We start from the raw sequence: 18719 nt of genomic DNA, 5'->3' as shown, positions 1-18719 counted from the left end.
ACTATCCATGCATATTATAATCTCAAAAATGAGAGGTGAATTATTGGATAATGTAGAAACATAGAAAATAGGTTTAGGAGGAGGCCATTTGGCCCTTCGAGCCTGCACCGCCATTCATTGTGATCATGGCTGATCATCCACAATCAGTAACCCGTGCCTGCCTTCCCCCCATGTCCCTTGATTCCATTAGCCCATAGAGCTCTATCTAACTCTCTTTTAAATTCATCCAGTGAATTGGCCTCTACTGTGGCAGGGAATTCCACAAATTCACAACTGTCTGGGTGAAAAAGTTTTTTCTCATCTCAGTTTTAAATGGCCTTCCCATTATTCTTAGACTGTGGCCCCTGGTTCAGGACTCCATCAACATTTTTCTTGCATCTAGCTTGCCCAGTCCTTTTATAATTTTATACATTTCTATAATGTATAACATTACCTTTTTGAACTTTCAATTTATTTCCCCACATATGCCAAGAAAAAAAAATTTCACACTGGAACTCTCTGCCACAGAATGTAGTTCAGGCCAGTTCATTGGCTATATTTAAGAGGGAGTTAGATGTGGCCTTTGTGGCTAAAGGGATCAGGGGGTATGAAGAGAAGGCAGGTACAGGATACTGAGTTGGACGATCAGCCATGATCATATTGAATGGCGGTGCAGGCTCGAAGGGCCGAATGACCTACTCCTGCACCTATTTTCTATGTTTCTATGTAACAAGCAGAGTTACATTGAGACACACAGTGCCAGAATAACTCAGCATGTCAGGCAGCATCCCGGAGAACATGGGGAGGTGATATTTGGGATCAGGACCCTTATTCAGAAGAAGAGCCCCAACCCAAAATGGCACCGATCCATGTTCTCCTGGAATGCTGCCTGAACCAATGAGTAACTCCAGCACCTTGTGTTTTTTTTTGTAAACCAGCATCTGTAGTTCATAGAAACATAGAAACATAGAAAATAGGTGCAGGTGTAGGCCATTCGGCCCTTCGAGCCTGCACCGCCATTCAATATGATCATGGCTGATCATCGTTTCCCGTTCCTCGTTTCTCGACATATTGAGGTTTGCTTCAAGGTGACAAGGTTCATACAAAATCATTAAATTTCTGTGATTTACTGTAGATTTAGATAGATGGTATACTATCCTCAAAAGGATGGCATATATTTTCATCATGCGTATCTTACTCTCACAAAGCATTGTTTGTAGAATTAGAACAATGGTATCTCGGACTTTTAACCAGACTTTGACAGACTAATTCAATGAATAAACGTGTTCTAATTTCTAACGGTAGCTTTCATCAAAGGTTTAAGTCAGCTGCCTAAAGATCAGTGTAGGAAGGAACTGCAGATGCTGGTTTAAACCGAAGGTTGACACAAAATGCTGGAGTGACTCAGCGGGGCAAGCAGCGTCTCTGGAGAGAAGGAATGGATGATGTTTCAGGTCAAGACCCTTCTTCAGACTAATCTTCGACCAAAATCGTCATGCATTCCTTCTCTCCACAGGTGCTGCCTGTCCCGCATTTTGCGTCTATCTTCTGCCCAAAAATCAGCATCAATAATCATCGTTGGGAATGTTAAAGACAGAATGTTTAAGACAGAAATAAGAGAAATATTTTCTATGTGTGTCAAATGTGCCACAATTATGTGTGTTTATAAAGAAGACGTTTATAATTGAAACCTGTACCATTTCCAGATTCCTTTATCAATAGAAGCATTGAAATTGAAAAATTAGTGAAATTCTTTGATCCATTAATCTTTATCCTTCTGCCGATTATTCACAATTTCCCTGTCATAGATTGCATTCTATAATCTCTGAAGATAAATAAATAACTGAATATGCATTCCGAGAATATAATATTTCCTTCCATGCGAGTAATCAAGTAAAACTCCTGAATGTCAATCTGACCGTTACATTTACATTATTTAACTGACCAACTAAGTTCAATAAATGATATTTTCTACAGAGAATGCATAGCACATGATTCTCTCCAAACACCAATATGTTGAAAAGTGGCCCTTGTTGATTTTTGCCCTGTTGCTACCTATTGCTTCTACCCTCATTTTACACCCCTCTGTCTCTCTGCTCACACATTTAAGAAACCCACCACCTCTTATTCTCCATTTATTATATTTTTCTTTCTCCCCTACATATTGGTTCTGAGTGCTTCCCTTCTCTGCCTCCTGCCTCACACACTGTCTACTAGCTTTCTCTATTTGAATCCCTCCCCCCCCCCCCAACCATTCTAGTTTAAAGTCTTCCCAGTAGCCTTTACAAATCTCCCCGCCAGGATATAGGTCCCCCTTGGGTTCAAGTGATACCCGTCTTTTTTGTACAGGTCACACCTTCCCCAAAAGAGGTCCGAATGATCCAGAAACTTGAATCCCTGCCCTCTGCACCAGTCATTCAGCCACGCATTTATCCTCCACCTCGCTCGAGAGAGAGAGAGAGAGATATGCAATAAAGCAGCTATGACATATGATACACAATAAACAAGTTATGCATTCTTGTACTCTTACATGGGTATGACAGCACATAAAAAAATCCCCCCTCCTTCCCAACCTCAGCCTCATGGACCTTAGAGTACACCTAGTTCCTAAAATCCATTCCCATCACTGTAATTAACTAATTACATCCAATGGTACAATGGTTTTATGGAAGAGGAAATGACAAAATATTAAAAAACATGTAATGTCAAGTTTCAAACTGGAGAAAGGTGCTTGGGGAAAGATACTTGGCACTTCTTAAAATGCTTAGGTAGGAACTGCAGATGCTGGCTTAAACTGAAGATAGACACAAAATGTTGGAGTAACTCAGCGGGACAGGCAGCATCTCTGGAGAGTTGGAATGAGTGACGTTTCGGGTTGAGACCCTTCTTCAGACAGAAAATGTACCTTGTCAAAAGTCAATCGAGGAGCGGAAGAAATAAAAAGATGGTGAGAACTAGTTGGAAAACTATAAAGCAGTGATAATTTGATGTCTCAAGCAGACTTCCATTCATTGTGCAGGGAACAACAAGCTAACTATGAAAAGGTAACTTTGGGTTACAGCTATAAAATAGATGCAGGTTGTTCAAGGTGAATACGTGAGTGAAACAAAAGTAATTCCATGTCACAGCTAAACTGACAGGTGATTTGATTTTCCACTGGCATGTCATTTGTCTTCACGTTCTGATATAACTTTAGGGATGAAATACAATAAAGGTTGTGGTCTGTGCACCATTCTGTTGCCGTGATCCAAATACTTGCCCTGAAATAAGGGAGTAAAGGGCCTGTCCCACTTGGCTGTCATTTGCGCGCCATTTAAATAACCTGCTAGCGTGTGGGTAGCGTGTGGGTAGCGGATGGGTATCACGTGGGTAATGCGGGATGGGCACATGGAATGGTGTGGAGGAGTGTGGACTTCGTCCTGAACGAAATCTTCGCGCGCCACCGGCCTGTCGCGTAACTGATGGCCAAAGTGGGACAGGCCCAATACAAAATGGGACAGGCCCAAAGTCTCACCAACAACAGCAGCAGCAGGCAAACGATCGCCGCTCACGACCGTTGCGGGACCGGATCCGCCGTCACTCCTACTCCCAGAGCGGGGCCCAGACGATTGGAGATAGACACAAAATGCAGGAGTAACTCAGCGGGACCGGCAGCATCTCTGGAGAGAAGCAATGGGTGACGTTTCGGGTCGAGACCCTTCTTCGGACTGAAGAAGAGTTTTGACCCAAAACATCATCCATTCCTTCTCTCCAGAGATGCTGCCGGTCCCGCTGAGTTACTCCTGCATTTGTGTCCATCTTCAAATGACATCACGCGCACCAGACGCCTGTGCGGATGCATGATGACGCGTGCAACGTCACACGGCAGTCACAATCGGCCTGTCACGTAAATGACGGCCCAAGTGGGACAGGCCCTTTAGTGAATGGCTGAACAGAAGCCACACAGGGCCGCACAATGCATTAGAGTTGCTGCCTTACAGTGGCAGAGACCAAGGTTCGATCCTGACTATGGATGCTGTCTGTATGGAGCTTGTCCGTTCTCATTCTGACCATGTGGGATTTCTTCCGGTGCTCCAGTTTTCTCACGCATCCCAAAGATGTATAGGTTTGCAGGTTGATTGGTTTTTGTAAGTTGTAAATTGTCCCTAGTGTGCAGGATGGTGCCAGTGTTGAGAGTGATCATTGGTCGGCGCATACTCCGTCGGCCAAAGTGCTTGTTTCCACACTGTATCTCTAAAGTACTTGTACTTCCGGTGGCGCTGGTGCCAGCTGCCTCCACCTACAGCCCGGTATCTTTTTGTTTTTTTGTTTTTTTGTTTTTGTTAAAGTGTGTTTTTGATGTTTTTTTTAATGTCTTTATGTGGGGGAAGCGGGCACGGTAAGGGGGATACCGTCCTTCAGTCGCTTCCTGGAGAGGACACGACTATTATTCGAGTCCCCCCCCAGCGGCCTACGGGATTGGCGCGGCCTTTCCTGCCGGGATCGAACAGAGCTCCAGCAGCGGCGGGACAGCGCTGAAACATCGCGGGGCTGGCGATGCCTTACCGGGGGTTGCCGTCTGGAGCCCGGAGTGCTGGACCTGCTGCACCGACATCATGGAGCTGCGGTTTGCGGGCTCCCAACGCGGGCGGTGCTGATAGACAACGCGGGGTCCTGCGACTTCGCCCGGCTCGGCCTGCGGACTCGGGAGCTGCGGACTCCGGCTGCGGGAGGCGGCTGATCTGGAGGTCGGGCTGCTGAGGAGGATGTTCACCGTCGGGGTTCGGCGTCGGCGTTCCACCAGCCCGGCGTGAAGGCCTGAACATCGGGCCACCCGGGGCGGCGACTGCGGGTGCTAGGAAGGCCTCGACCACGAGTGAACAACTGGGAAGATCGGAGGGGAGGCTGGCTGGACTATGGTGCCTTCCTCACCTTGGTGCCACTGTGTTATGTTGTGTCGTGGACTTTCAGTGTTTGTGATTTTTTAAAAATTCTATAATATGTTTTATTATTTATTATTAGTTATTTATTTTTATGATACTGCCTGTAAGGGAAATTCATTTCGTTGTCTCTAACTGAGACAATGACAATAAATTTGAATACAATACAATACAAGAATACAATACAATAAAGTCTAAAATCTAAAGTAAAGTCTAAAGTCTTTAGCAGTGCTATGCTGCTCTCATTCTAGATTTTATAACAAGAATCTAAAAAGTTTATTGAAGCTTATTCTCTTCAAATAAGCTCCATGACATTATGTAATGAATATTGGACTGTTTAGAAACTCATGATTTAATCCAAGCGCAACAGGCTCCAATTAGGAAACCTTGGAAAACGCAGCTATTGAGTAAACTATGGTCACGACAAATTAAGGGTGAGTTTAAAAGCAATCTATGACACCAACGGAAAGTGCATAAGTGTCTGAACAGCGTGAAACTAACTAGTATAACTAAAGTAGCAAAGTAGTTCTTGATGGGGATGGAGGGGGAGGTGAGAATATAATATAACATTAGTTACTGCCGCCCTATGGCTGTTGTCTTTATTGACCCTATGAAAAGTTTCCCATCAGAGATGAATTGGTTATTTTTTGAAGAAACAAAGTTCTGTGAGGATTTATACGAGTCCTGTCGACTTGAGAATGAATTGAATCATAGATTCATTACAGAATATAAGCTCAACCCATCATGTCCATGCCAGCCAGCTCTTTGCAGAGCAATCCAGTCAGTTCCATAATCTTTTTTTTTAAACTTTTGTGCTTTAAAGCAAATCATTGTTTTAAAGTTCCAATTCAATCCTCTATCAAAATGCCAACTAAACAAATCTCTGCATAAAATGTTTTGTTATATGCGATGCTCCCACGCACTCCCTCCAGTCTCTCTCACCGACTGTCTTATATCCTTTTCCATCTCATTGTCTTGCATTCCACAATCCTATGAGAAGCAAAATAGGTTCAGATAAATAGACCCTTTGGTTCACCAAGTCCATGCCAAAAAGTGATCGCCCGTTTACTAATTCTATCCGACACACCATTTATCCAATTAACCTACAAATCGGCATGTCTTTGGATTGTGGGAAGAAATCAATGCACCCAGACAAAACACATGCGGTCACAGGGAGAACGTACAAATTCCATACAGACAGCACCCGTGGTCATGAATGAATATGGGTCTCTGGTGCTGTAAGGCAGCAACTCTTCAATGAGGATTCATTAATTGGGAGGTTTTACATCACCTTAATAGTTAAGTGATTTGCAACCTTTCTCCAAGACAGTGCAAGATATTAGGTAAAATAGCATAATTCTTTTATCCTGCAGCTTTCATCCTGATTGATTTTGATATAGAATCTGGCCGCTTAGAAGATCTGGCCTCTAATGGTCGGCACAGTGGCGCAGCAGTAGAGTTGCTGCCTTACAGTCCCAGAGACCTGGGTTTAATCCTAACTATGGGTGCCGTCTGTATGGAGATTGTACATTCTTCCTGTGACTGTGTCTGTTTTCTTCAGGTGCTCTGGTTTCCTCCCACATTCCAAAGACATGCAGGTTTGTAGGTTAATTGGCTTCTGTAAATTGTCTCCAGTGCATATGAGAGAACTAGTGTACTGGTGATCGCTGATCAGTTGGCCGAAGGGTCTTTCCATGCTCAAGATATGTCCACTGTATCTCTAAACTAAACTAAAAGAAGTAAGTCACTGAAAAGATGTCTACTGACACCAGTGAGGATCATGGCTGATCATCCAAAAGCAGTATCAAGTTCCTGCTTTTTCCCCATACCCCTTGATTCCGTTTGCCCGAAGAGCAAAATCTAACCCTCTCTTGAAAACCTTCAGTGAATTAGCCTCCACTGCCTTCTGAGACAGAGAATTCCACAGATTCACAACTCTCTGGGTGAAAACTTTTTTCCTCATCTAAATTCCTACCTCTTATTCTTAAACTATTATCCCTGGTTCTGGACTCCACAACATGGGGGACATTTTTCCTGCATCTAGCCTGTCCAATCCCTTAAGAATTTTATATGTTTCTATAAGATACCCTTTCATCCTTCAAAATTCCAGTGAATACAAGCCCAGTCGACCCATTCTTTCCTCATAATGTATGTCAGTCCCGCCATCTCGGGAACTAACCTGGTGAACCTACGCTACACTCCCTCACTATCCTTAGAATCAAATGTGTGAAAGAATGATGCTGAAGTGAACATTGCTATTTGTGGGAGCTGCCTGTGATCAAATTTACTGCGGCTTTTCCCGAATTTGCAAATTAATTGGCTCTAAGGCACTTTGCATTATCCTGAACGATTCTTGGTAAATGTAAGTTATTTATTTTTATCAGTCTTAGTTTGATGGTGAGTTTATTGGTTGCACAATTCTTAACTCTCCCTATTGGCCACATGACAACATGGAAAATGTATCCGACCAACATATGAAGACTGAAGGAAGACAAAGGGAATGCTTCTCTCTGAGGAAGGGATGGTGTGTGAGGAAAGGATGAAATAATCAACGGAGCTAAAGAAGAAGCAGGATTACAGAAATGTATTGCTCTGTGGAATACTCTTTCTAATTTATGGTGTTGGAGATACACTCTTGCAATAGAGTGATGCCTGGTGCAGGGTTACTGTTGTGTTCTTTATAGGTTTTACACCACTTTCGGTGCAAATCTTCAAAACATCAATACTGTAGTACCACCATCATGCACTAATAATACATCACACATTGAACATCGTTTATTATGGCAGAACAATCGCCAAGAGACACATAAAAGAAAACAAAACCTGCTGCAAGCTATTACTTATTTACATGTACACAGGCCTGTCCCAAGCTTTCAGTGAATTGCCTTTAGCAGCACTTTGATGCTAAACATCCTCTCTTCCCAGCCTACATTGTCTATATTTCAAAATCCAGGCATAGATAACAGTGCATGTACACTGCACACTCCTCCCTATTTGGCATCAGGGTCCAAATGCAGGCCTCATTAAAATTTTCGTGAACCAAACACCATTTTAACCCACCCAGATACTCTGAAGTCAACAGATTCAAATTTAGCTGCAAACATGTTTCCCAAGTTACATTTGGGAAATTGTGTCCTAAGAACTGGTACTGCTCACCCTGAAATCAGATCTGATGGCAATTCATTTGCCCCTTCTGTTGATATATTTTATCCAATTTGAAAGAAGCAGTTGAATCTTTTCCATTAATGTCTGTAACATTGCTCTTGCAACTTGATGCTGTTGCAACCATTACCTCAGCTGTGATCAGAACAACCAGGGCAAAATGAGAGTCAAAACTAGAGCTACATTTTAATAGAAAGATTAAACGAGAACTTACTGTTTGAAGTTTGATATTTATTTTATGAGAAGTTGAAGTGAGGGAATACATGACGAGCCCACCAGCCCACATGTGCGTCAATCTTCAGAGCAGCTGTATGAAACCACAGACTAGTTGCTGAACTAAGCTAGATACATATTAATGATCTATTAAACCTGGCTCGGACAAAACTCTGATTATTAATAACCCATTTTCTGTTATTTGCACTTTATCAGTTTATTTATTCATGTGTGTGTATATTTATATCATGGTATATGGACACACTTATCTGTTTTGTAGTAAATGCCTACTATGTTCTGTGTGCTGAAGCAAAGCAAGAATTTCATTGTCCTATACAGGGACACATAATAAAAAACTCACTTGAACTTGAACTTGAACTTGAACGACCTTAGAACTACCGAATTATCTTTATGAGAAGTATGGTTGGGAGTTAAGGGCACATATTCCCTCACTTCAACTCTCATTAAAAAAAAGATCAAAATTCAAACGGTAAGTTCTCGTTTAATCTTTCTATTTTATTTCAAAGTCATGTGAGTGACTACGTGAAGTCTTCAAAGCTCTGTGGTTTCATGCAGTAACACAATCTGTGTGTGAAACACTTAAACAGATAAACCATTAATGGTAGAAAAACATGGGTTATTAATACCATGATAAATGCATTCCAGACTTTATAAATGCTTGATCATCAAGCACAGTTTAACACCTTAACAGTCTACCCATTCATTTATCGTGGATTATTGTTGTGACGGGCTGATATTTGCATATGCTCACTGGCAGTGACTGGGGAGGGATTATTTTTGGTATCTCATAGAAACATAGAAATTAGGTGCAGGAGTAGGCCATTCGGCCCTTCGAGCCTACACCGCCATTCAATATGATCATGGCTGATCATCCAACTCAGTATCCTGTACCTGCCTTCTCTCCATACCCCCTGATCCCTTTAGCCACAAGGGCCACATCTAACTCCCTCTTAAATATAGCCAATGAACTGGCCTCAACTACCTTCTGTGGCAGAGAATTCCACAGATTCACCACTCTCAGTGTGAATCTCATTTTTCTTTTATTGTTGTTGTCTTGTTATATGTTAGCATAAGTTGTTTTTTATTTATTCTTTTTGTACACTCTGTCTGTAACAAATAGACAACTTTGCACTTTGTTATGTCCTGAAAACTAAATTAAAACGATTTTGATTTAAAAAAAAATACCATGATGCTAACTTGCATACATGGTCATTGTTCTTAACCGGACGATAGTCCCAATTGACTTTGAGTTAGACAATAACTCATGCAACACTGTGCAGAATTCTATCTGCAAATATCCAGATATATTCAACCAAATTTTATAATTTATTAACACGCACTATGTAAGCCTCTTGCTGTATGATGAAAGGGAACTATCCGTTCTATTGACTGCTAATGAGCCATCAGCAATATCTTGAGACTATTGAATAACAATAAAAAGCTATCTTTCATCTCATAGGTACTAGCAAGCTCAGTGCACTTGTATACCTAATGACACCCCCATTCTCTGCTCTGGTGGGTATGCTGTCAACTTCAAATGTACATAATCATGCCCATTTTGCTTATGAGATCATTCCCATAACAAGCTACCCTAATGTCAGTTATGACACAGAGACCGAGCCAGAGATTGAGTAAAGACTGTGTTCTTTGTGCTGAGATCAGTTGCTGAAAGCGTAATAATCTTAAAAATACTGCTCCCATTAGGAATACAGTAGAAAAATATTTGGATAATAATTTACTGATATACATCGCACACTACAATGAGTGTAGGCTTTTAGAGTGGTCATATAAACGATGCCCTGCATAACATTAGTGAACAGCGGGTGAATAACCAATCATTTATTGTCCCACTTATGGTACTATAGAGAATGACAAAACAGCACAAGCAGTGTCAATTATGCTGTCACATAAACGCTTCTCTAGGCTCAAACTGAAAGCCACACAAACCTCTGTAACTTCCGTTTAAAAGTGACTCACATATTTTGTTCACAAACTTCCCATACAATTGTGCAGAGCTAACTGCCCGAGAAGACAGGCTGCCCCAGCCATCACTCGTGACCGAGTAAATAGAAGTTGCTTCAGCCGCCTTACCATAGCCTGAATGAACAGGCAAAATTGGCACTATTAATTTTCATGTGCCTCATTCTTAATATCACAAGAGGTATCTACTGATAACCCCTAAGTTTTATCAGCTGCAAATTTTGCATATTATCTAAACCTCGATGACACAATGCCCTTAGATCTGAGTAGGGCAGCATTAGCTTCCACCACTGGCTTTGTTATCAAACCACCAGATAATCGGTGCCTCATGTGTATAGATATGGCAAAGGGTATGTATCTTGAAGATCGATTCTCTTAACCAGTTAAATTGCTGCAAAGCCAATCATCCATCTTAAACTAGGTAACTAAACACATGATTAGATTAGCCAAATCCTAACCTGATTCGGCATGCTGCATGTTTCAGTAATCTTGAGAAGTATCAGAAATATACCCCTCTTGTTCTTGGCGAGACCACTCATCCTCTGTGAGATGTCATTGATTCCACTTGGAACCACCGTTCCTCTATTGACCATACGGACGGAAATGTTTTTGGCTTCTCTTGCCGCGGAAGATGCATTATCTAGTTATTCATACATTTCGATGATAACATATAATCAGAACCTTATGACTAGAGCTGAAAACACAGTCTCCCCTTGATGTGGGTATACGAGTTCCCTGTCACCTCTTGACTATAAGAGTCATCACAAATTCTCAGCGTTCTTACTCAGAGTGGAATTTAGCATAATGCTAAACTGAATCAGGAATTGCTTCGCAGTCCTCTGACTGAATCCACTTGTCTGAGTCGGCAGAGTGCGCAAGACAATCTCTACGACCCACCACTCAATCAGGAATACTGGTATTGAGAGCCTACAGATTATTATAAATACATTTTTGATTCACAGCATGAACCTGCAGGTCAGATAAAAATATTATATGCCAGACCAGCTTCCTGCTGGTAACATCCTATCCCAGAGAAGATGACAATGATGTTTCCAATGAACTGGCAACTCCACTAACTGAGCAGAAATTTAAACATGTGTTGAGGGAGACTTCATTCTATTGAGCAGCCTGATAACCTCAATCACAGGTTTTGAGACAGTGCTTCCCTGGTCAATGTGACCCATAAGCCAGCCAGTTCCATGATGGTCTACCCTGAACCAGGGTAACCAAGCTGTTCCTACTTGGAACTTACAGAGGTTACTATGCAAGGCACCCTGCCAACATCTCTGCATCAACCTGATCTTTCCCAGAGACAGTGAAAATATACTAGACAGCCCATGCTGCCAGTAAACCCAAACCTGGGCCGACAGACTGCTCCATTTCGGAGTTTTATGGAGGTTAATAAAGAGACCTTACCTGCCAGCGTCTCTGAACCCGGGTCGATCTGCTTGTTGGCGCTTCAGAGAAGTTCCATTTGCAGACCCTGTCTGACCACATCTCCTTCAGCTGGTGTGATGTTAGGCAGGTGATGTCACTGGCCAACTCCTCTTGTAGTGGCTTGTCCATCCCCGAGGGAACAGCAAATTTAGAGGCAAGAGCAGGCAGCTCTTCCTTATGCGACTCTCGTACATCATGCATTAAAGCATGGGATTCCGGCACATACTCATGTTCGGAGTCAGCTCTATACTGATCTCCGACACTCCCCTCGACATGGTGGGGGAAATACTGCAACCCTGAACCAGGCGTTGCCACAGGCGTATGACTCGAACTGCCTAGGTATGCCTCCGTAGCACGGAGCATATTTTGTGCCACCATCTCCAATACTCCCTTCATCGGAGTAGGAGGAATATTGCAACCCTGAACCAGGTGTTGCTACAGGCATATGACTCGAACTGCCCGTGCATGCCTCCGTAACATGGAGCACATTTAGTGCCACCATCTGATCCATCAGATGTTTCAATTTGAGACGAACGGCCTATCACATCTGCCATAGATGTGGGGACAGAATCCTCTTGTCCCGAATCGTCCGACATGACTTGGCTCACAGACTTGGCTTTAGCTTTGCCCCGATTCGGGGTTGCCAAGCTGCTCCCTCTAGGAGCCGAATCGGAACTAGCTTGGCAGATCGGTGCTGCCAGCGACTCCGAAGTGGCCCTCGGCTTTCCGTACTGCCGTGGTCCTCTGCTGTCAGTATAAATTAACGGAGTATATCAGGGGAGGAAATAGAGCGCAACCCTGCACAAGGTGTTGCTACCTCAGGCCTCTGGCCCCCATATGACCTGGATGAGCTGGCATCATAATCGGAGTCACCTCTTTCCGCTACTCCCCACGACAGAGTGGGAGAAATACTGCAACCCTGCCAGGTGTTAGCACAGCCTTATGGCTGGAGCCGCCTGTTAATGCTTCCGGTACACGGAGCATAGTGTGTTCATATGATTAAAAGAAGCATATCCCCATTAAATCAGAGATTCGACTGCTCTATCGATATCCACATAGTTGGAGTCTCTTATAAAAGAATCACCAACAGTCCCCTCTAGTGAGCGGAAATTACCATGACGCCACCCTGAACCAGGTGTAGCTCCCACAGGTGGCTGATAGACACTGCTCAAAAAAGGCTTCCTAAGCCAGGAGCTCTGTACTGCAAAGGCAAGTCCAATTTCATTTACACCATTTGGTGTATGTGATAATAAATGTCCTTTGTAATTAATTTAATTCATTTTCAATTTAAACTTTATTGGCATGATAAGATACATCGTTATATTGCCAAAGAATTAAACATGACCTTTGAATGCTATCTGCTACGATAGTCACAAACGTGACCGAGTGGCAACCGCTATTAAAAAACCTGCCAACTCTATTTATAGCCGCCCTAAAAATAAAGCATACACTATATGTTGCTGCAGCATAGCTGAGCCGACTTCAGCTGGCAGCAACTATGTTTAAAATTGCTCGGTGCTACGGCAGCAGAGCTTACCTGTCGGTTGCTCCTGGCTGTGGCTATTTTTAACTCACCGGCTGCTGCTAAACCTCCTGCAGCGATCATTGACCTGGCTGCGCCGGCAGCCGCAATATGAAATCCTAGCTCCTTACGGAGCCCCACGAGGCCTCCAAATCTGGCTGACTGCTCCCGTTCGGAGCTATAATGCCAGCAGCCGTAATATCTCATCCCAGCTCCTTATGTAGCCCCACGGCAGCTTCCAATTTCAGCCGCCTGCTCCCGTTCGGAGCTCCAACGGCGGCAGCCGCAAATATTTAATCTAGCTCCTTATGGAGCCTCCACGGCAGCCTAAAACCGTCCGCCTCCATCAGCTACTCCAGATCCGCTGTCCCGCAGCGGCCCGCTGGGAAAAAAATTAACTTACCTGCCAGAGCAGTTTCGAACTGCTCCGACTTGCGCGCCATGTGTCGACGTATTGACGTGCATGCGGGCTGGCGGGCTCTTCACATAGTCACTCATGTGACTTCGAAATAAAATCCAGTTCCATGTTTTGTTTAGTTAAGTTTAGGGATACAGCATGGAAACCAAGGACCTTCAGCTTACCAAGTCCACACCAACCAGCGACCACCTGTACACCAGTTCTATTCTACACATTAGGGGCAATTTACAAAAATAAATTAACCTACAAACCTGCATGTCTTTGAAATATGCGAGGAAACCGGGGCACTCGGAGAAAATCCACAGGGAGAAAGTTCCAACGCCTTACAGATAGCACCTGTAGTCAGGATCGAACCAGCATCTCTGCCGCTTTAAAGGCAGCAACTATACTGCTGCCCCACTTGCCGCTCATGTTAATCTACTATTGAGTTAAGGGAAATGCAGTTTCATGATTGCTGATGGATTATTTGCATCAAATACAATTTTTGATAAATTATGCAATAACTTCAACAGCATTCTCTGTTTCACACTTGAAAGTTGCTGTCTGGCCTGCAATGTTTCCATCACTTTTTTGCGGGGTTTTAGCTCGGCAGACCATGTCCAAAAATGAAGAAATATCCTTTATAAACAAAAAATAAGTTAATTTGAATATGTGAAAGATGACTATTGATTCATTGCCCTTGACTGACAATTTCTCATTTGAAATTATCTACATGGAACAATGTAAAGGGTTCCTAAGAGTTGTCCAACATATTAATCAATTTAACTTGATGGAAAACAATGAAATATTTAATGCATATAAAAAGATGACAGTGGATGCACAAAGTATGCTCATAAAGCAGTAAAAACAACAACAATGTTAACAACACTGAAATCAAAGCAGTGAATGATGGAAACACTCAGTACGTTAGGCAATATCTATGGAGAGAGGAAAATAAACTACTAGCTATTTCTAGCATCCTTTGTTATGGCTCCTTTTATTCATTGTGCCAAGATTTCCAGATTTACTTACACCTTTTGCCCTGATATTGACTGATTTGACTTTAAAATCCTCTTGAAATAACCTTTCTCAAATACCGCATCTGTCTGAACAAAGGTTCTACATTCATTGCTCAAAGTATTCGAAGATCAGAATATTCACTAACATCTTGACATTCTGTAAGAATCCATTTTATATTGTTACACCAGTCCCAGTAAGATGGCATCATGTAAAGGTTAGACAATTTAGTGGACAAATAAGAGGGCAGAAAATGGAAGGCCGTTAGAAGTTTATATTCAGTAGTCTAATCTAACCTTCCAGATGGATAGCAAAATATTGAGTCATGGTAGTTATATCATTGTTATATTACTTTATTATTATCCTCAAACATTGAAGGCAATGTATATGCTACATGTAAAACACTGAAGAAGGGACTTGACCCGAAACGTCACCCATTCCTTCTCCCCAGAAATGCTGCCTGCCCCGCTGAGTTACTCTAGCATTTTGTGTCTACCTACATTTTAAACCAGCATCTGCAGTTCTTTCCTACACATGTAAAAGTAAATGCTGGCTTTAACAACAAAAATATTCAAGATCCTTCAAGGAGAGGTTGGATAAAGTTGGATTGTTTTCTCTAGAATGCCTTAGGTTCAGGGGAGACCTGATATAGAAACATAGAAAATAGGTGCAGGAGTAGGCCGTTCGGCCCTTCGAGACAGTACCGCCATTCAATATGATCATGGCTGATCATCCAGAATCAGTTCCCCGTACTTGCTTTTTCCCCATATCCCTTGATTCCTTTAGCCCTAAGAGCTATATCTAACTCTTTGTTGAAAACATCAAGTGAATTGGCATCCACTGCCTTCTGTGACAGATAATCCCACAGATTCACAACTCTTCGGGTGAAAACGTTTTTCCTCACCTGAGTCCTAAATGGCCCACCCCTTATTATTAGTTATGCTTGTTCCAACGAAATGCAGGATACAATTGCTCTGACACCTGCGATTATGTTTTTGAGAAAAAATGTTTCTGTTTCTTCATGCCAGGAATTATCATTCCAAACGTTTGGTTCTTACCTGTTATGCCTTCATACCTCTCATATGCAGTTGTATAAGTTCATATGTTCTATGCGGAACTAGTCCATTTGGCCCAACAAGTCTACTCCACCATTGAATCATGGCTGATGACACCCTTTCGAATCACTAATTTGTCAATCTCTGCCTTAAAATTATCCATTGACTTGGCCTCCACAGCTGCCTGTGACAATGAATTCCACAGATTCACCATCCTCTGACTCGACAAATTCCTTCTCATCTACTTACTCATCTCCTTTCTTGTCAAATGACTCGTTTATCTTCCAGCTTTCAAAAACATCACAAATGCAAGTAAGCATTGCTGTCGTGCAGTCTTACAGCATGGAAAATGGCCCTGTGGCCCAACTTACTCACACTGTCCAACATGTCCTATCTACTCTGGAGAAGGGTCTTGACCCAAATTGTCACCTATTCCTTTTATCCAGATATGCTACCTGACCGGCTGAGTTACTTCAGAATTTTGTGTCTGTTCCATCTAAACAATTAGTTTGTGACACTAGTCTATTAGGACCACTAATAGTACTTGCCTGCATTTGGCCCATATCAATCAGAATCAGAGTCAGAATAAATTTATTAGCCAAGTATGTATGCATATATCCCTCTAAACCTGACCGCCCTATGTACCTGTCTAAATGTTTCTTGACTTACTTACGCTATTTTCTCTTCCTATGCGTAGACTCTATATTTTTGGATCATCCTCATACGAAATAAATTGATTACTGATGACATGAAGGAAAACAAAACTCTGATTGAATTCAGGCATAGGAGCCCAAAATAGAACAACTGTGATTCAGGATGTTTTTTTAATAAGGCTGACTCACAGGTATGGTGAGATTTTGATCCAAATCGAAATGGTCAGTGCCTTATACCACACATGATGAGATTTACATGTCACGCCAATCCATAATCCATAATCAGTGCATCAATGTAGCTCATTATGAAATTTACAGTGAACCTTTGGCATTTTAATTACTTGCCAGTAAGTGTTATGAACCGAACGCCTGATCTCACTCATGATGCAAACAATAACTCACACTCACATTGATAGAAGTACATAAGATTATGAGAGGCATAGATAGAGTAGACAATCAGAACCATTTTCCCCGTGTGGAAAATGTCAATAACTAGAGGACATACTGTAGATTTAAGGTGAAAGGGACAAAGTTTAACAGAGATATGTAGGGCAGTTTTTTTTACAGACGGTGGTGGGTGCTTGGAATAGGCTGCCAGGGGTGGTGGTGGGGGTAGATGCAACAGCGATTTTTAAGAGGCTTCTAGCTAGTCATGTGGATGTGCAGGGAATAGAAGAGTTTGGATTCTGTGCAGGCAGAGGTGGTTAAGCTAACGTGGCATTATGTTCGGCACAAACATTGTGGGCTGAAGGGTCACGCTGCTTCGGCAAGGCCACATGTGTAGTCAAGGATGAGTCTCATCCTCATCACTCCCTCTTCTCCCCTCGCCCAGTAGGCAAGAGGTACAGAAGTTTGAAAAAGCATACTTCCAGATTCAGGGACATCTTCTCCCAGTTGTTATCAATCAACTGAACCGTCCTCTCACAAGCTAGAATGTTGTCCTGACCTCTCATCTCCCTCATTCGAGACCTTTGAACTATCTTTAATCGGACTTCATCAGACCTTATCTTGCACTTAATGTTGTATCCATTATCTTTGATTTGTACACTGTTGGTGACTTGATTGTATCATATAGTCTTTTCATTGACTGGATAGTATGCACAAAAACATTTTACTGTACCTTGGTAGACGTGACAATAATACATTAAACTGAAGTATCTTCTGCCCAACAGGGCTGGGGAGCAAAAGGAATGACCAGGGTAGGATAGGTATTCAATTGTGTTGCTGCTTTTACTTTAGTTTAGAGATACAGTGTGGAAACAGGCCATTTGGCACATCAAGACTGCGATGACCAGGACAATTTACAGAAGACAATTAACTTACAAACCTGTAATGTGGGAGGAAACCTGAGCACCTGAAGAAAACCCACAAGGTCACAGGGAGAACAGACAGACAGCATCCGTAGTCAGGATTGAACCCGGGCTCTGGCCCCATAAGGCAGCAACTCCACCACTGTACCACTGTGCCGCCCCAAGAAAAAATGAAGAATAGATGGAGTCACTGGAAGTTCCCAGCTGTTATGAACAAGGCTTCGGGGTACTTTGTTTCAAGGCTATTTGTGACAGCATGTAGTTCCTCCAGTGCAAGCTCAGTATCAGCCCGGGGGTGGGATATTCCAGGTCTAAGGAGCAGGAGCTCACCAGGACTGCCACGTCTGCTCGCCACACAGATTAATTAGAAAGCAGACCTCTTGGCCTTAACCTTGCCTGAGCATGCTGTCTGGTCTGTTCAGTGCAGAGAGAAGCCCTCAGGTTGAATGGCACAGCCAGGTGAGACAGGGAAGTGCCATGTCTCTGTAAAACAGAGCACACAGCAGTCCTTCAAATTCCCAAAGCAGGCTAGTCTAGCTTTCAGTTCATCCAGTTTGTTCTCAGTAGCTTGAACATTTTTTAAATTTAGTTTAGTTTTATCTTAGTTTAGTTTATTATAGTCATGTGTACTGAGGTGTAGTGAAAATATTTTGTTTTTTGCACGGTAACCAGTCACGGAAAAGACAGTACATGAATACAATCAAGCCATCCAGAGTACAGCAGTATAAAAGAAAGGGTATAACATTTAATGCAATGATATAACATTGAGGTTCGAAAAGTCCGATTAAAGATAGCTTAAAGGTCTCCAATGCGATAGATGGGAGGTCAGGACTGCACTCTAGTTCATGAGGAGATGTTGCCTGATAAAGGGGGTGGCACGGTGGCTCAGCGGTAGAGTTGCTGTGTTACAAAGCTTGCAACACCAGAGACCTAGGTTTGATCCCAATTACGGATGCTGTCTGTACAGAGTTTGTACGTTCTCCCCATGACTGTGTAGGTTTTCTCCGAGATCTTCGGTTTTCTCCCACACTCCAAAGACGTACAGTTTTGTAGC

This window comes from Amblyraja radiata, chromosome 1 (genome assembly GCF_010909765.2).
Source record: "Amblyraja radiata isolate CabotCenter1 chromosome 1, sAmbRad1.1.pri, whole genome shotgun sequence".
Classification (NCBI taxonomy): Eukaryota; Metazoa; Chordata; class Chondrichthyes; order Rajiformes; family Rajidae; genus Amblyraja; species Amblyraja radiata.
Note: the sequence above shows the minus strand (reverse complement) of the source record.